At 33.8% G+C, this 17,384-nt stretch overlaps 1 protein-coding gene across 5 annotated transcripts in view; it reads right to left on the minus strand.

Moving 5' to 3' along the window:
• The window catches only part of R3hcc1l (R3H domain and coiled-coil containing 1 like), a 93,524-nt gene that overhangs the window by 68,986 nt on the left and 7,154 nt on the right, over positions 1 to 17,384 (minus strand). The window contains exon 1 of one of the 5 annotated variants that reach the window (XM_071611018.1): positions 13,729 to 13,825. The exons of the other annotated variants lie outside the window; for them this stretch is intronic. The gene's annotated coding sequence lies outside the window, so the exon portion shown is untranslated. Of the gene's footprint in view, positions 1 to 13,728; positions 13,826 to 17,384 lie in introns of those variants that run through there. 5 annotated transcript variants of the gene reach the window in all.

The raw sequence follows: 17,384 nt of genomic DNA on the forward strand, positions 1-17,384 counted from the left end.
CTATCAACTGGCCCAGCCTGGTGGTGTATACCGGTAATCCCAGCAGCTCAGGAGGCTGAGACAGGAGGATTTCAAAGCCAGCCTAAGCAACTTGGCGAGACCCTGTCTCTAATAAAATATTAAAAAGGGCTGAGGATGTGGCTTAGTGGTAAAGCGCTCCTGGGTTCAATCCTTGGTACAAAAAAGGAAAAAAAAAAAATCTGTCTTCTATACAGAATGCTAAAATCCTGTTTCTATCTAGTTCACTTTTACTTTCCTGAGTACATATCAAAGTGTAAGTACTAATCCTTGCCTACTTTCCAAAGCACATTCTTATGTCCATTTGCTTTGCCTTCTTCTAGTCATCTCATCTGTATTAGACTCCATGCCTTTCTTTGTTCCTTCGATGCTATCCTGAGCTCTCAGACAACTTAGACTCTATCAAAGTTACTTCCATTGGTGTGGCTAGAAGAAATGGATACTGTGATATGAACTCCTAGTACCCACATACTCTCTCTTTTTCTATGCTCACTTATTCCCAAATTAAGACCTCCTCTAAATGCTTCCTTATCTCCTACATCCCAATCAGGTCAGCTTGGATCCTAGTATTGACCAACTCTTTTTTTTTTAATTTGTTCTAATTAGTTATACATGACAGTAGAATGAAGTCTGGCACATCACACATAAATGGAGTTTAACTTCTCATTCTTCTGGTTTTACATAATGTAGAATCACACCAGTTGTGCAGTCATATATGCACATATGGTAATATCGTCCAATTCATTCTACTATCCTTCCTAGCACCATATCCCCTCCCCTCCCTTCATTCCTCTCTGCCTAATTCAAAGAAACTCTATTCTTCCCTAGCCACCCCCCTTATTGTGAATTAGCATCCACATATCAGAGAAAACATTCTCTTGACTAAACTACTGCTACCCTAAACCTATAAGTAGAGAACCTTTATATTTTTGGGGTAAGAAAAATGATTCAATGAAATAGCAACAGTCTTTCTTCTTGTTGTTAATAAATGTTAATGTTTTAACATTTATGCCTTAACAACATCTGTATCTGTTTCTGTCAAAACAGAAATAATATGCTATGTTTAAAAGATCCTTCTTTAGCAGGGCCCAGTGGTTCATGCTTGTAATCCCAGTGACTCAGGAGACTGAGGCAGGAAGATCACAAGTTTGAGGCCAGCCTGGGCAACTTAATGAGACATTGTCTCACAATAAAAAATAAAAAAGGCTGGGATGTAGCTCAGTGGTACAGCAGCCCTGGGGTCAATCCCCATTACTGCAAAAATGAGTGGGGGTGGGGGGAGTAACCATTTTTTTATTATAGTTCTGTATTTAAGAAAAAGACTTCCCCTTATAAATATCAAAGAATTTTTTGCAGTATCTGTAGACTACTGGAAGGGATAGTATAGGCCACAACATCCTAATTTTTCAGATAAGAATACCAAGGATCCAAGGTTTTACTCTTCATGGTTACAAAGATATTAAATGGCAAACCCGCAAAGCAAGCTGAAATTTAAGATTACAATTACAAATACTGTCTCATTCTACTGTATTTCTCAGACATTTTGTCTTCATCCTGGGATTTCAGAGAGGGTGGATAATGATAGTTGAGAAGTGCTTATGTGTTTATATGCGTGAGAAGAGTGCTACAAATAATTAAATGTGGTCACCTAAACTACTGGGCTTCCCACTGAAGTTGCACATAGGTTATCTGATAGTCATTCACCATCTTAGAGAACAAAACCAGATGTCAGTGAAGCCCGGATCATTAGAAACCACTACTCTTCTCTTTTCCTTTATTTGCCCCAGTCCTATCCAGAAGGTTGAAAAAGAAAAGGGAAAAAAAAAAAAAAAGATACTGAATGCAAGTAGTATTGACTTAGCCTAAATGGACAGGGAAGCAATGTGTCCTCTTCATTTCCAAGAATGCCAAACTCTGGTCAACAATACAACACAAGATGACTGACTGGATTTCACCCTCTGGTGGCCAGAACGTGTCACTGCTACATTTCCTCATTCCCAACCTACCTCCATTCAGATTTTACAGTCTTATGGCTAAGAACCTTCAAAAATCATGCTGTATCACCTCCTCATCTTAAAGATGAGAAAACTGGTTGGGGAGTGTATCTAAGACTTACACTTATTTGACTGGAAACTGAGACCTGAATCCAGATCACCTATCTAAACTAAATCAGTAATGTTGTCACCATTATAGCTATATCACTCAGTTTTCTACCCAGTATATCATCAGGATATATGCTGAGTAAAGTTTAATCAGAAAGTTAATTGTGCTGCAAAAATAATCACATAATGCACATCAAATTCAAATATATTATCCACATTAATGCTCATCTCCATTAGTGTAAATGATCAGGATGACTTTTCCATCTCATTCCCACAAAAATATGTTTCATACACTGGACAAAACCTCTACCACAACTATTGTTAGCACCAGAAGAAAATCATTTCTCGGGGCTGGGATTATGGCTCAGTGGTAGAGTACTCGCCTAGCACGGGCGGGACCCGGGTTTGATTCTCAGCACCACATAAAAAATAAAAAATAAAGGCATTGTGTTGTGTCCATCTACAAAAAAGATTCCCTCCCCTCCACCTTTAAAAAAAAAAAAAAAAAAGCAATGACTGTTTTGAAGTCTTATTTCAATATAATCCATAAGAGTTCACAGAAAGGCTGTTTTATTTGCATTAACCAAATACATTTTAGAATAATCAATTTTTATATTCATTTGTACAGCTATCTTAAATCAATACAAAGATCCCTAACTTTCATTTAGAAAAGCTATTTTGAGATTCTAGTTTGGTTAAGAAAGGACTATTAACCCATGCCTAAAAGAATAATAACATAGTTTTCAAAATCTGTTCTTGTGAACCATGTCCAGTTATATACATATATATTTTTTTTTTGGTTCATTAAGGTTTAAGCCCTACAAACAGAAGTCAAATAGTAGTAGAATAGTACCAATAAGAGTAGTAGAAGGAAAATAAAAAGTAATAATCAGCTAATATTTAATGAATGCTTACTATGTCACAGGGACTGTGCTAAATACCATATATATACTATCTCATTTGATTCCAACTAAATATTATGAGGTAACTAGTATTATCCCAATTTTACAGATGAGAATTAGGAAGCTTAAATAACTCAAGATTACCCAGCTTCTTCTAAGTGGGTGATCTTTTGTTAGGATTTCAAAAAGTCTCCACACTTAACTACTATGCTAGAATGCCTGATGGTCTAACATAGTACATTCTGTCTCACAATAATGTATTAATTTCATAAATATTTGCAATTCACTTAGAATCTGTGTAAACGTAAAGCAACTGAAGAGAGCTCAAAGATTGCTTCAGTAAAATGAGAAAACCAACCAGAATAAGAATGAAAGAACTTTAAAGCTTTCATAGCATATCAATTTCCAATAACCTTCTAGACTTAAAGTGCTGACAATAATAATTCACTATCGTCTCTGAAACTTCCTCATTCACCTTGCCTCACCTCAAAGCCATATGGTAAAGAACCTCACCAGGTGTCAGGAAAGGATCTCCCTCTCTTCTATTCCCCAAGAGAATAATTTATATACTTCTTCCCTGCAACTTCCCCAAGCATTTGAAATCATCTAGAGGCACATGTGAACATGGGAATAACAACCAGTGGAACTGACAGCACAGTTCTTAGAGTAATGGAAGCCTTAAAGTACAATATATACTTTCAAATCTAAGTCTTAGAAGACATTTGTATATCAAATACCAACTGCAAATGGTATTTTTTTACATGCAATATTATACAGAAAAATTATAGTATTAAATATTAGCTTTCCTTGAGCTTTTCTAACCTTTGTGCCTCTGCATGCAGTTGGACGAAAAATGTAGCCCACACAATGGGAAGAAACATTTCATGAAAAATATGAGTATCTGGACAAGATAATCATATTATATATGAGTATAATATGAGTGTATAAAGGATACACAATTCCAGGAGGATCTTGGGAGCCCTAAAATACACAAATTATAGCATTAAAACGTTATTCTCAAAACATAACACAATTAATACCCCAAACTTGTTTTACACTCAACTGGCTATATATAGTCACCATGAATTAACACCAACTGATTTCACACTTTATAGGCTAGGAAACAGGTTGCAGCTTAATCTCTTTCACACTCCAATGACATGGGAACCTCATGGTTCACCAAGTTGACTATTCCATGTTTAATGTTAGCACCTACTATTGATTACCACTAAAGGCAGTAAGATCAAAGCCTTAATATAACTGAACAATAGCAATATAATATATAATAAAAAGGTATAGGGAAAAGCCTGCTTTCTGCTCTGTGTGTGTGTGTGTGTGTGTATCTGCTGGTAGGGATCAAAGAAAAAAACCTGCTAAAACTTCTTCCCCTAACTAAACATCGGAAGGATAGTCTGTATTTTAGAGTTATTTGAAATTAGTTTCTCTCCTGGGCCTGTCCTGAGTTAAACTGACAGACTATAGTTGAAAATAAAAGAGATCAAATGGATAAGGCCTTGGGGACTATACCTCAACCAAGATATACATTACTATTTGATTTTTTTCCTCTCTTTAAGATGCAGACTAAAGCTAATAAACCACTGAGAAAATTTTAAAAGTTAAAGACTATTACACTTAATCTGTGCTTAGTGTCTACACACATACACGTATGTATGTGTATATATGTATATTATCTTGTTTGATCCCAAGTATAATACTAAGGGGTATCTATTATTATTCCAACTTCACAGATGAGAAAACTGAAAATTACATTACTTAAGATCCCAGAGCTTCCAAATGTTAATTAACTGTTAAAAGTCCCTGATATAACTACTACATTAGACTAGAATGCATACCTTCTAAAAACTATGAAGTAAAACAGTAGCAGAGAATATTAAACACCAAAGTGAACTAGCAACAAAAAGGAATAACTATAAAGGAGGTAGAGTCTATATATCAGCAATATGTTTCCCAGTGAAAAATAAACCAAAAAAGCAAGTTTCACTTCAAGGCAGGCAAAGAAAACATTAGGAAGTTAATGAATAATAGCTTCTATAGTTTGAAATTTGCTAATTAAGAGTTTCAATAAAAATTACCTTAGAATAAATAACATTTTCAGAGCTATGTTACTTTAAGGATCAGCAAGCCTATATAGCAGACTGCAAAAGGCTTTCAAAGAAGTTATGATCTACTGCTCAAACTTTTAAATTGCTTTCTAGTCTATTATTCTTATGACTCAAAAAGAAAGATAAATGTTAAATATTGATATGAGCTAATAATATGTAATGGCTTTTTCTCACATCAAACAATACATGAATAAAAATGAAGTTTTCCCACTTAAGATATCTCTATCTAAATGAAAAGATACTTTAAAAACAGAAAGGTAGTAGTAGTTGTTGTTGTTATTGTAACTGCCAAGTAAACAAGAAAAACAGTAAATGACAGAAACCCAGAGGACAGAGATATCACTAAAGGTCTGAAATGGTTAAGGAAAATGTGATGAAGCAATGGTATTGAGGCCAGAACTACAGAAGCTGACATTCAGACAGAATTGATGTAGAAAAAAGAGGCTGAATATGTGAAGAAGCAGTAAGTTAGAAAGCATTATTTTGAAAATAGTTAATACAAATTTTTATTTCAGTTCAAGATGTTATCAAAAAGTATCAAGGAGTATGTAGCTTATCAACAACAGAAATTTCTCACAGTTGTAGCAGCTGGTGGTTAAAGAACAGAGAGCCACCATGGTCAGGTTTTGGAGAGAGCCCTATTATAATTTGCAGATAGCTAACTCCTACTTATATCCTCACAAAGGAGAAAGTAAGTGAGACAGCACTTTGGCACCATCATATAAGGTCATTAATCCCATTCATAGGGGCTTTATTCTCATGATCCAATTACTTTCCAAAGGCCTTGCCTCCAAAATACCAATACATTAAGGATTAGATTTCAACTTATGAAAGGGGGGGTTGCACAAACACTTAGTCCACAATACTAGTTTAGGTAAAGCCAAAGGTTCATTGTCAGAAAGATTATATTCAGCCTGGAAGGCCTTCAACACTAGGATAAGGTGGAGAATTGAGTCTAGACTCTACAGGTAAGTCCTGAGAAGTTATTACAGTGTCTACACCTTTCCTTTATCACTACATTTGCCTTTCCATTTAGCCCTGGTATCTTTTTCAGTATGTATCAATGATATAGAGGAGATAACAAGTATCCTTGACTAAAACCTTTTCTCATGATTACTTAAATCCAATTTCATCAATGAACAAACAGTAACATATTTAACCTAAAACTAGTAATAGAATTAACAGAAGGAATGGGGTCAAAAACAATGGGTCCCAAACCTAATTCCACATTTATACTTAGGAAACAATCAAATACATTTACTGGTTGAGTTTCTCTTAGCTGAAATGCTTGGAATCAGAAAGTTTCAGATTTCAGAGTTTTGGGATTCTGGAATATTTACTTAGACTTAAATATAAGTCTGAGTACCCGTAATTCAAAAATTTGAAACCTGAAATGAAAAACTTTTTGAGTGTTCAACTTGTACTTTGTATAATCATCCTTAAAATCCAAGAAAGATCAGAATCATAACTTGCCCTAGATTAAATTATTCTACATAATTCAAATAATAAGCCAGAAATTTATTCCTTGATATCTGACACAGATGGCTCTAGCTGGTCATATATTTCTGAAATGAAACCAGCTGGTGGTAAATGTACATATATGTTTGTAAATCAAATCAAAAGATGTATAAATACATAAGATACATTTGCCTGAGATAAAGACCCAGTCAATCATTTGGGATTTAGATATTCTAGAGACTGTCCTTAATATCACTACAATAATTCCTGGAGAAGATAAGACCCAACTCCATTACCCCAACCCTTTTTATTTAATTTTCATTTTCAGTTTCATTCCCTGGTACAAAGTGATATGTCTAGTCTCTTCAAAAGAAATTTTTTTTTAATTTTGGCACCAAGGATTGAACCCAGGGATGCTTAACTACTAAGCCACATCCCCAGCCTTTTGAAATGTTTATTTAGGGACAGGGTCTCACTGAGTTACTTAAGGCCTCATTAAATTTCTAAGCCTGGCCACTGGGATCACAGGTATGTGCCACAGCACTTGGCCAAAATTTTTAATTCCATCTAATCTTACCTTACAGTTTTAATAACAGAATTAAACAATAACATCTTGAAATGATAAGTATTTATGCCTCCAAACACCTCTGCATGTTTTGCTTCAGTTTTATCAGCAGATCCTAACAACTAGAATAGCCTGCATTCAAACTGCCCACAAAACCAGAGTTGCCCTGATCTTTTCTCATTTCTTCCCCTTCCCATCTCCTCTTTAACTTACAATCACTTTACCCTGCTGTCCACCTTCCCCAACTGCTATTCAACAATTCATAGGCTGCCACAGATTGTCAGCACTGCGTTTGGGGACTTAAGAAGTACTCTTGTGGGACAGTACAGTGTGTGAGTATAGCATTTTCCTGGACACAATGTCACTCTTTATGGCTAGTTGCAAATTAGCTTCTTAAAAAAAAAAAAATAATAATACTCCTAATAAGACAGGTACAAGGAGATTTTAAATAACCTAGATTAAAACTCACTTTGGGGCTGGGGCTGGGGCTCAGAGATAGAGCACTTGCCTAGCAAGCATGAGGCACTAGGTTCGATCTTCAGCACCACATAAAGCTATTGTGTCCACATACAACAAAATATAAGTTAAAAAAAAAACTCACTTTGGTTTGCTCTGAGATCTAGGCTATTTCAGTTATGTACAATGAAATCCCATGCATCTACTTATATGAGCCAAGCATAACATTTAGAAATGTCTGAAGAGAGCTTTCTGGTGCTAACCAAAGCAAAAAACTACCCAAAAAAACTTAACAAAGGAGAAATTTATTTCCCCCTTTTATCTGTGCCCATGACTCCTTAACCTTGTATTCTTTTTGAGAACACTGTTTAAACTCAGGTCTCAACATCAACATTTATTTCTCACCATGTCTAGCTGTGCTAAACAATTTAAAATGAATTCTGCAAATCACCAGTATCATGTTATTACAATTTCCATTCAATTTTTGCCATGTGCTTCAGCAGCACATGAGTACAATTATTCTTCTGACAGTTGCTGTGACTGACCCTCTGATTACCACTAAAGCCTTCACCCTGTACATCAGCTTCCCAGTTGCCACTGGCAACACACAAGAGTCAGAAGCTGGAAAATACTGAAAATATCAGAGGATGGGTAAAACAGCAAGTCATATCGACTTACTGTCTTTAAAAGAAAAAATGTTGACTGAAAATAAATACCTACAGGGTAATATAAAAATCAAAAACAGTTATCTAATTGTTTTTTTACTCCTATATTTTACTGAAGATTTATGATCATCTATTCTTTCTGAATAAATTAATTAAATCCCTATAACATTTATTTTATTGTAATCCCTACAATAAAACTGCATCTTTGCTGCTCCCTATGTGAATTATAGGAAAGTTAGAGTTTAATAAGCTCAATTGTTACAATGGAAAGAGAGTAAACCGACAAAGCTAGTAATTAACTCTGAAAACTAATTCCAAAATTTAACCAATCTTTACTATCTCCACAACAAACACCAAAATTAAGAAAGACAAAGACAACAGAAGAAAGAAAATCTTCAAAAGATCCTAAGTCTTTCAGGAAATTGACACTTTCAAACTTATTTTACACGGGAGTAACTAGATAACACTGAAGTAACAAAATGTAAGCAAATGTTTAAATAAACACAAAAATGTGCCTAAGTATAGACTACTAACTTGCCACATTGATGTTTTGAATAAAAAAAAGTCTACACCATGCAAACAGACTGTGTGTGAAGGCAAATTGTACAAAATTCCCTCTGACAGACAGCAGCCTCATCTGGATATAACAACAGCAAAAGTTACTTTTATATAAATATACAGTATTTCTTTTGACAACTGGGCATTTAATTTTCATTTTCTAATTTTGTAACTACTAAGAGTTTAATAGTTTAATAGTGATTACCATAGAATGTATAATGAAAACAAATACTTTTTAGAAGCTCATTAACAAAACAGAACAGGAAATGACATCTAAGGACTGATCTAGAAACTGATCAGAAATTACTTCTGTCATCAAAACAGATAAGAAACACAATAGTATAAATGACCAAAAACACAAAAAGATGTTCAACTATACCCTGTCATCTATAGTTCCAACACAAAGGCTAGTTGGGCAAAAAAACAAACCTCATCAGTTAGCAAAGAAATGAAAAATAAAGATGGTTTTATCCTTGCCTATTTTTCAGGTAAAAAAAAAAAAATGAATGGTGACGTCTTGTTTTGATGATGCCAACAGAATGAGGTTCAAGTACACTGTTAGTGTAGGTATACATTTTATTACTATAGAAAGCATTTTAGATGTGTTTAAAGGCTTTTAAATGATCACTTTATAACTCTTTTGTTAAATAAGCAACTGTTATTTTAGGTTGTAGTATGCTTGGTATTATGTATCTATATCTAGAGATATGTCTACATCTGAGTGCTAAACATGTAGAATATCTGAGTTTTGTCTAAATGTTAGGTGGATTTGTAGGATTAAAGGTACCTAGGGGCTGGGAATGTGGCTCAAGCGGTAATGCGCTCGCCTGGCATGCACAGGGCGCTGGGTTCGATCCTTAGCACCACATAAAAATAAAGATGTTGTGTCCACCAAAAACTGAAAAATAAATATTTTTTAAAAATTCTCTCTTTCTCTCTCTCAAAAAAAAAAAAAGGCACCTAGATTTAATACATACAAGGTAATCACTAAGTGGTCTCTTTTATATAACACACATTGTATCTGGACCTTAAATATATAAAACAGTCAATGAAATTTTTTACCTTTCTGCCATTTGTATTCAACACCATTCAGATGAAAAAAAAAAATCCACTATTTGGGCACTCCTGCCATTTAAAACTTAATCTGTATCTACCTGCTTTGAATGAATGGAAGGGAAGGGAAGGAGATACTTTAGCAATGCTTCAGAAACTTTAAAATCAAAGGGCATTTGACCAGGCAATTCTCCTTCAAGGAATGTAATCTAATGAAATAAAAGAACTTGTATATAGATACTTATTCCAGAGCTATTTACAATAGTGAAAAATTATAAGCAAATTTAAGGTCCACTGACATGAGCAAAGTTGAATACATTATGGTATATTCAGACCACAGGAAACTACAGGCAATAAAAGGAATGACATAGCTCTATAAATGCTGACATGATTAAAATCATTACTGAGTTTTTTTAAAATGGAGAGTTTAACAAGAAGTGTACAAAAACAAAATGAAGAAAACTTAAAACATTCCTAAAATACACAAAAGTAGATTTGGGCAAACAGATATTTCTTGTTACTGAATAGAAAACTCAGAATAATTCAATATCATCAAGTCGGCGAATTAAATAAAAATACTGGAAAACTTTTTTTAAAATGGAGACAGACAAGGTGATAACAAAATTTAACAGGAAAATAACCATGTAAGGATAATCAGGAAAACATTAAAATTTTTAAAAGCTAACCCCTTATATACTAGTGAGAAAATAATAAAAAGTCCAGAAATAGATCATACAAAAATTGTACATATGATAAAGGTGAAATCTCAAAATCACTGAAGAAAACTGGTCTTACTGGAACAATCAGTTTGCAAAAACGATTATAATATTAAAGACAGAGTTCACACTCCTTGTTTTGTAACAAGTTTTCAAAATCCAATGCATATTTTACACTTAGAACACATTTCAATCCATGTTGTAAAAGTAGCTACCCTACTATACAATGAAGGATTGGACTATATGCCCTAAGCTAAAGAGAATAAAAACTATAACCAAACTGAATTCTACTTACTAGGTGTCCTTTAAATAATGGTAGGAGTTAGCAATTCTTAAACTATTTTTTTACATTCTAGGATTGAACAAATAAGCAAAAATTTTTCACTGTTGGATGGAGCCATAAATGAGAAAAGGGGAAGACAAAATAAAATCCTATAGTGTTTGTTAGATCAAAATCAAAGGTATCAGTATAAACTCACTGCATTTAGTAGTCAAGAAAAGTTCTATGGGTGTGTATATAAACACACACAAATCACATATATGTATTTCCTAGGTGTCTGCTGAGAGGGCTTTGAAGCAATGATATCCAGTAGCAGCTAAGACTTTCAGAATTTAGACTATAGCTTACAAAGCTATTCATTACTCAAAAGGAACAAGGGATCCTTTAAGAAAGCACTCATTCCAGGGCTGTGCCTGGGAGAGTGCAAATATGACCCTAAAATACCTCATGTGGAAGCAAGAAGTGCTTAAAGAATGACTGACTGGCATATCAAATGGAAACAGGAATCAGTTGAAGGGGCTCCAAATGGCCAAATCAGAGAAAGAGTAAAAAAATAAATATAGTACTATTATAAATAAATGAGAAAGAATGATACAATCAGAAAATCACCATTTAGGAACCATTTTGAAAATTATTCAGGCAGACCTCATCAATAGATATTAAAATCAAGAGCAGCAAAATATTTTATGAAATCTCAATGTATGTTTCCTGAGATAGTTTGAAATTACAAAGGGAATGTAATGCCACTGAACTATATGTTTAAAATGGTTAAAATATGAAAATAAATTTTGTCATATACATTTTGCCACCAAAAAAAAAAAAAAAGACTTACAAAAGGAACTAGGTGTGGTGGTGCATGCCTGTTAATCCCAGCAGCAGGGAGGCTGAGACAGGAGGATCACAGGTTAAAAGCCAGGCTCAGAAACAGCAAGGACCTAAGCACCTTAGCAAGACCCTGTTTCAAAATTTAAAAAATAAAATAAAGAGGGCTGGGGATGTGGCTCAGTGGTTAAGCATCCCTGGATTCAATTCCCGATACCAAACAACTGGGAAAAAATTATGAAAGGAAAAACTGTAACTTCACCATGAAAAGCCTGGGAGATTCAACCTTAATGAAGCGATCCAAGATTACATTACCAATATTTCAAGATTTTGGACCTCCTGAGCTTATGCCCTGAGAAGCACAATACTAGTTTTGTGGTATTCCTGACAAAACTGGATAACTTGAATCTAATTATGAGAAAATATCAGATAAACACAAACTAGATACATTCTACAAAACAATTAGCCTGCACTCTTCAAAAACGTCCATGTCATGAAAAAACAAAGACTGAGGAACTGCTCTAGATTTACAGAAATAATAAAAAATGAATACACTCCATGATCTGGAATTTCCTTTTATTCTCAAGTACATTATTGGCACCATGGGTAAAATGTAAACAAGTCTGTGGATTATAATATCAAATTATTATTACCAAATCAATGTTAATTTACTGATTTTGACAGCATTACATAAAAATGTTCTTGTTTTTAGAAAATGCACACTGAAAGATTTAGGCATAAAGTAAGGGGAAAGGTCTATGCCTTTCTTTCACAAGAAACAGTCATGTACCACATAATGATGTTATGGTCAACCACAGACTGCATATAGGACAGTAGTCCTATAAGATAAAAATGGAACTGAAAAATTCCTATCACTTAGTGTCAGCGTTGTGTGTTTGTGGTGATGTTGGTGTAAACAAACCTACTGGGCTGCCAGTTGTACAAAAGTATAGTGCACAATTATGTGCAGAATGTATTATGTGATGATGATTATCAACAACTGTTAATGGTTTACTATATTATATATGGTACATACATATGTAGTATATTTACTATACTTTTCATCATTTTAGAGTATATTCTTAAAAAACTTTACTGTAAAACATGGCAAGTTATATAGGCAGCACCCTCATTCATTAAGTTTACCATGTCTTTTGATTGCTTCAATAGTTAACATCAAGTGATTGACCTATACCATTTAGGTTTATGTAAGTATTCTATAATGTACACAAAATGATTAAATCACCTATGGATGCATGTCTCAGAATATATCCCCATCATTTAACACCACCTAACTGTATACACCTACATTATAAAAGGGAAAAAAGAAATACACTAAAATGCTAACATCTGGGATATCTGGGTGAATTCTACCTACCATTCTTAGACTTTTTTCTATAGTCTGAAATAATGTCAACATAATAAAACTGTTTAAAAAACAAAAATATCAGCACAGTGCACGGCACAAAAGCTACAATCAAATAAATAGTACTTGTCAGACGTTGTTAATGAAAATATAATCCCTTAGGATTCTGTGCAAAACAAAATTCTCAAAAAATATATACTTTTATAGTGAAAAAAATGAAGGGGGAATAAAAAAAAAGTGTAGTATATCCCATTTAAATATACATGTACGAATACACAGGTAAAGACATAGGAAATTACTAGAAATATACACTGCACTATTAACAGTTGTTACCTCTAGGTATGGAATTAAAGTGATTCTCATTTTCTTCCTCAAGCTCAGTATTCTCTAGTATTAATATAATAAAGAAGATTTTTGTGTTTTTTTCCAAAAATTACTTTTAGAAATTCAAGTGATAGCTCACAATCAAGAAAAATGTGACAGTCTTCCTTTTCTATAGCAATGCCCTGTCTAGAGACCAATGTTTAGTTACTACATTTGAGTACCGTATTATTACTTCACCTTTACTTATTAAAATAATAATAATCACATAGTATAATTTCACATAAGAATATTCTAGTCTTGACCAGACATGTAGCACACACCTGTAATCTCAGTGGTTCAAGAGGCTGAAGCAGGATCACAAGTTCAAGGGCAGCCTCAGCAACTTTGCAAGGCCGTAGCAACTTAGTGAGACCCTGTCTCAAAATAAGAAACAAAATGGACTGGGGATATGGTTCAGTGGTAAAGTGCCCCTGGGTTCAATCCCTGGTACCAAAAAAAAAAAAAAAAAAAGGATTATCAGCAAATAATATTTGCACAAGCATGATAGTATAAATATAACATTAACTATTTTTTTTAACCAAACATTATAATAAAAATTAGGGGCTGGGGCTGCAGCTCAGTGGTAGAGCATCTGCCTCGCACAAGTAAGGCACTGGATTCGATCCTCAGCACCACATTAAAGATACTGTATCCATTTAACAGTTTAAAAAAAAAAACAAATTGGGAGGCTAGGGGCAAGGTAACAATGGAAATTGTTATTTAAGACAGTGAAACTTTCTGTGCCATCATAATGAAAACGCAATACATAATGAATAAATAAGTGAATTAAAAGATAGCATTATAAAAACATTATTTTAAAATGCAGAGATATGTAATGCCAGAAGAAACAGCTTAAGAAGTTGAAAGTGGTTACCTTTAGGGACTAGAGAGAATAGGGAAGGTAGAAAAAAACTACTCCCTGTATTTTGTTATGAATTCTTTTTTTTTTTTTTTTTACTATTTTACTTTTTAAATTATGTCTACTATAAACTATGTCTACTGATAAAAGAATTTAGAAAATCATTTCAAAAAAACAAAAGTCAAATAGCAACATATAATCTTTTTTTTTTAAGATTTCTTTTTTAGTTGTAGATGGACACAATACCTTCATTTTGTTTATTTATTTTTTTATGTGGTGCTGAGGATTGAACCCAGTGCCTCACACATGCTAGACGAGCGCTCCACCACTGAGCCACAACCGCAGCCCCTCTTCTTTTTATCTTAAAAAAAAAGAATTTTTCATTCAAACTTGTTATAACATTTTCAGATGAAAGTGACAAAAAATTCTAAGGAAAATGTTATCTTTTTGTTGGAAGAGCTTCATATTTCTAACACTGAAAGCGTATAAACACAAAATACAGAAACCTTAAAAATAAAATAAAATTTAAGTACCACTTTAATGGATAGAATTCAGTAACTGTAATACTATGAAGACTGTAAGTCTGACCTTACTTACAAATTCATTAATGATCAGGAGACAATGCAAATAACACATTTATAAATTTACTCATTTAACTATTTTGGGAAATACGATTAACAGCAGTGACAGAAGTAATATAAAGACAGAGATGGATTAAAAACACTGGCCAAAAACCAACCAAATTGGAGAATGAATGGAGGACTGAGTAAAAATTGCAGGCTTTAAATCAACCGAAGAGGGATACCAGAGGCTTACTTATCATCAATTTTTCACATTGTTGCCATGTGAAGTAATTTTGTTCAACATTGTTAAATGGAAATATACACATATGTACACACACATACACACAGGACTCATAAAGGGATTATACCCTAAAAACAACCCACTGGTTGAGTGTCCCTTATCTAAAATGCTTGGGACCAGAAGTGTTTCAGATTTCGGAGTTTCATATTAGGGATGTTTCACCTGTACTATTGATGCAATTTAAGAATAAATTTGTACTCAATTTCAAAATTACAGAAATTCTATTGAGAATTACCAATAATTAATTAAACTGTCCTAAAGACAATGAACTATTATCTACCCTGTATTCCTCTTCTAGCTACACTTATCTGAGTATTCCTATTCTTTATTCCCAGGCACTGACCATTCAAATAAAGTATACATTTCCCAAATCGTCCAAGCTATGGCTTCGTAATTAAATTTCACCAATGGAATATGAACAAAAGTTGTGTGTGTGTATTTATATATATAAGATATATATATATATATATATATATATATATATACACACACACACACACACACACACACAAACACGCACACACACACACACACTATTTATTCATTCATTTATTTATTTCACAGGAAATATCTTTTAAGGGAGGCAGATGTGTTCTCTTTCTCCTTTCTGATGAATGGAATGTGGATGAAATGGCTACTCGAGCTCTAGTAGACCCTACAGAGACTCTGGAAAAGGACAGAATCCATGGCAAACCATACCAGCCCTGGAACTCTTCACCACAAGAGAAATAAACTTCTATTCTGTTTAAGTCTCTGCTACTTGGTTGCAATCAAATTAACCCTAATTAATTTAACCTCTATATTAATATACACTCCTTGTTTTCTCTCTCTAAACAACCTCTGTTCCTTTGTAGGCTCCTTTTCTGCTTCCCACTCCCCTACTGTGAGTATTCCTGAATACTCCATCCTTAGTCTTCTCTTCTCCTGCCAACCTCTAGGACAAAATAGTCTTTTAAAAAGGCCATATCTCTGATCATTGGAGCTCCAATTTTACCTCCAACAGTCTATCATTCTACCGACATGAAAAAAAAAAATAACATAAAGGAATACAGCTGATTTTTAAAATGAGAGAAATAAACAGATGAAATGGTAGTGGTAGCAATAGCAGCAACAGTTGTGGTGGTAATAAATAGGTATAAATACCAAACATTGTTCTAAATCTAAGAACTAGTCCTCACAATTCCACAATACAAAAGTATTATCACCATCCCCATTTTACAAATAAGGAAAATGAGACCCAAACAAATTACTTGCTCAAGATACACAACTAATGTACTAAAGAGATCATTAAAACCTGGCTCCTACAACACATCCTTTAGCCAGTGCACATAACTAGCAACCTTGTTCAAAGGTGCTAACACAGCTTAAGACTTTTTACTATCTTCAGCAACTGCAATAATCATTTAACTATCCTCCATGGTAATAAATTTTATGTCTTTGCAGATTAATTTTTAGAAACTGCCAATAATCACTTAGGTAGAAGTATGGAAATAAGATAGGTGGTCAAGCAAAATAATACTCTTTGGGAGAAAAGGAAGAGGACCATCAGGTAATGAGACTGGTTTTCTTACATGGCTCTACTGGTTCTAAAAGTAGTACTGAAAGACAAATTCCACAGAACATTTATTTGCTAGAATAAATGTGTCACCTCAAAAACAGATTAAAAGGGACAGCACTCATTGAGATTAATTAATGTTTAAAGCACCAGATTTTTTAAACCACTTAAGTTATATAATACCTGGCATTTAACATTAGAAATTGAACTCATTATCTTTCTCCTACACCTATCTGAGGCCCTTTCCCAATGTTACTATCAATGACACAACTACTAAATACTTTCAGGTATTCCTGCTTGAGGTTATTTCAAGCACATAACCACCAAGACCACCTTTCTCAAATACTGTTATCACCATATGAATCTCAACAGAAGTACTGTCATCTATTGGATCACATCCAACCAGGGTGTAGAAAACACTTTGTAATTAAACACATTAAAATCTCAGGATGTAGCTTAGTGGCACTTGCCCAGGCACTGGATTACATCTCCAGAACCAGCAAAAACAAAATAATATTAATATTTCTGTGAAAGTATGAATTGTTATACTACAAAGGATAAACACCATGAATAGCCTTACAACAGTACAGATTGGCTTTTGCTACCATCTGAGTTAGCCTCAAAATTGTTAAAAAAGATTTTCCATTTTCAAAACAGTA

Source organism: Marmota flaviventris, chromosome 4 (assembly GCF_047511675.1).
Source record: "Marmota flaviventris isolate mMarFla1 chromosome 4, mMarFla1.hap1, whole genome shotgun sequence".
NCBI classification, from domain to species: Eukaryota; Metazoa; Chordata; class Mammalia; order Rodentia; family Sciuridae; genus Marmota; species Marmota flaviventris.